Here is a 3,027-nt window from a genome sequence, read left to right as displayed (position 1 = left end):
TGTAGGTATTTCCTTTTTCCTGTACATTCGTAAGACGCTTTTTGATTTCCTGACTGCTGGTACGAAATAGCTCACAAAAATGGAGCAAGCCGTCATTTAAAATTCAAAATAAAAATGCAAATGCAGCTTGAGTTCTAAGACAAAATGTTCCTTATGCCTTTAGCAAATTCTAGAAATCTGAAAAGAGTGTAGTGTAGTTCAGGCTTTCTAAAATAAGCTTATGAATGGAGTTTGGACAAAAGAGACACTCAAAGGCTGGGAATGACGGGCGAGTGATCCAGGTAAGGACAGATCTGGCTCTGATTAAGGAAGCCACTATTCTTTGACTTCTCTAGGTGAGTGCAAAGCCTAGAGGAAGTGTGACAAATGTCACCACCAGCCAGCCTTCCGGGCCAGAAGGAAGAATGCCAAGCTGCTCACACATATAGGCACTTACAAAATGGAAACTGCTTTGTAATGTCACAGCCTGAGAAACAGCAATCCAGAAAAGTTGGCCACCTCTTTCTTCTTCAGCAACAATATCCATGTTGGAAAAAGATATGCCAGGCAAACAGATTGAAATTTGAAAAAAGAAAATTGTATAAATTTATACAGGAATCCAGAGTTGGATAGCATTTGCCTAAGGTAATCTGGTATTACAATGTCCAATATATTGTGAACTCCTTATACAACTTAATTAGTTGGTAATTAACTGCACAATAGTTAAAAATATTGCAAACATTAAAACAGAATGATTTTCTGAAAATATTAAAAGGTATTATTAATTCTTAGGCTATTCCAGTGGAGATAGATAGATAGATAAAAAGACTTGCTTATCAAAATTTGAGAAAATTTTATTTAAAAATAAAAACTATTGATTTGATGGTACACACAAAAATTAATAAAATAAAATTTTAAAAAAACTACTTAAAACTTGATATATGAAAATAGGCAAGATAGTGAAGCAAGTACTTTTGAGTTTAAGTTTTTAGGTGGTTTGAAAGGCAAGCCACAGTGGAATCATTTACTCAAAAAGGAGGTTTTAAAAGTTTAAAAAGAAACATACCAACATTGTTTTACAAATATCTCTATAATGGCAAGTTTGAAGAACTTTGATGGGTTAAGGTCATTTTTTTTTAACTCTACCTTTTCCTCTAAGGCTGACAGGTTCAGGCAAGAAAATGCCAGTTTTGATTAAGGATTATTTTGAAACATGGTTTGAGTTCAAAAAGGAAATGGACGCTAAGGATATTTCCTTCAATTAAGGCTCCCTGGAAGTAAGGCACATGTGGCCCAGAGAAGCTGGTTGCAGACAAGGTGGTTGCTTTCTGGTTTCAGATCAGAAGGCATTTATCCAGCTGGTATCAGGCAATGTCTACAGCCCCTGCTCGTGCCTTTTGCCTGGATGCTCATAGAAGATCACAGAGAATGATCATAGAGAAAATCCAATGGAAGCCAAAGAAGAGGATTTAATCTACCACATGTGATCTAAAAATAAGAACTGTAAAATAGTTTAGAGTAAGATATGCCTTATATGAACCACCAATCTATTTCCTCTCTCAGTATTTACAGGTAAAAAATTCTTCCATCTGTTTTTATAATCACCACACACTCTAAGAACACCAAGATATGAAAGAGGAAAGGGAGAGAGAACACTCAAGTTCCCCTACTCTTCTCTCTTCTTTATCGGTCAAAAACTAATTTGGTCCTCTACATCATTCCTTTGCAAGCGAGCATTTTATCTCCATCAACCTTGGCCTAATGTGACTCAGTGTTTTGTCCCCACAGTGTTTATGGGCGGAGGGAAGACAATTGTGGAGTTTTTCTCAGCAGCAGTGGTGGTCGGTATCGAAAGGTGTTGCAGCTGAAGGGCTGCAGGGGATTTGGTGATGACCATAGAGGCTTCTTTGAGAGATCTGGAGACATTCATTTCTCCCTCAGCAGCAATCACCTTGGCTCGGGCCTCCTGGGACGCCGCTGCCTCTGCGGCCATAGCTCTCCGGAGCTGCACTGAGAGTTTCACGTCCTTCATCTCCACACGCTTCACCTTTCTCCTCCAGTCATCAGTGGCATCATCCAGGGTAGACTGCACATTGTGTGCAATCTCTTCTCTGTCACAAAGGTTCTGAAAAAGGTTTTTGGTGCCCAGAACATTCCTAAGGGTAGTTTGTGCCAAAAGACAGGTAGCCGAGTCAGCATTGGTGATATTCGTCACAGCCAGGGTTGCATTCTGAACGAGATGTCCATGCTAATAGTCACAGAGAATGAAATGGTTCTCATGTCCGCTTTGATGAAGCTGTCAGTGCACAGCAGAATGAAAAAGAAAACAGGTCCTTTGGCACCACCTTGGAAAATGCATCCCAATCTAAAGATGATGGACCTCTCATATTCTTTTTTTTAATTGAGATTTTATTATTATTAATAATTTTAATGAACATTTACAGAAACTTTGGATTTCCCTTCATTCATTGTTGCACTTTTCTCCTTGGCCGCCTCTCCCTCCCATCATATTCTTTTATGATCTTTATGCACATCCATATTGCTATTGGGAATGTTATAACTGTGGAGAAGAATGAGGCAGCCAAAATCCATCCAAGGCCTTGGTTGAGGCTGTCTTTGAAAGAGTCGGGAAGCCACCGGGCTTGGGTATCTGCCACATTCAGCTTCTCAGACATGCTGCTCGAGTCGCCACTATTCCTTATCAGTCGCTGAAGCCAGAGTAGCAGAGACTATCTATTTTGAGCCAAGACATTTTACTATTTTGAGCTATAAAGACTATGGAAAGTTGAAGAAGTGGAGGTAATAAATTCTTTTTTTCTTGGTCTTTCTTTCTACATTAGCTTCTGCAATGCTTTGTTGCAACAATAATCTGTTTTCTTTTTCCTTCAAAGCTTTCTTTAGTTCTGCTGTTCTTGAAGGTCTGTGTAGGTATTTCCTTTTTCCTGTACATTCGTAAGTCCAGTGTCCAAATTCTAAGCATTTCTGACATCTAACATGTTGCTTATTTGCCTCCGCCTGCCTCCGAGCTATGAGGCGATGCATGGGAGT

General features: G+C 39.3%; 1 pseudogene; it reads right to left on the bottom strand.

Moving 5' to 3' along the window:
- Positions 1-1,747: 1,747 nt before the first annotated feature.
- LOC102857425 lies at positions 1,748-2,654 on the bottom strand (annotated as a pseudogene).
- Between the last annotated feature and the right edge of the window lie 373 nt (positions 2,655-3,027).

The sequence above is a fragment of the Elephantulus edwardii genome, unplaced genomic scaffold, assembly GCF_000299155.1.
Source record: "Elephantulus edwardii isolate Elephantulus edwardi_28Jun2011 unplaced genomic scaffold, EleEdw1.0 scaffold00103, whole genome shotgun sequence".
In the NCBI taxonomy this organism is placed as follows: Eukaryota; Metazoa; Chordata; class Mammalia; order Macroscelidea; family Macroscelididae; genus Elephantulus; species Elephantulus edwardii.
The sequence above is the reverse complement of the archived record's forward strand: the minus strand, read 5'-3'. Positions and strand labels throughout refer to the sequence as shown.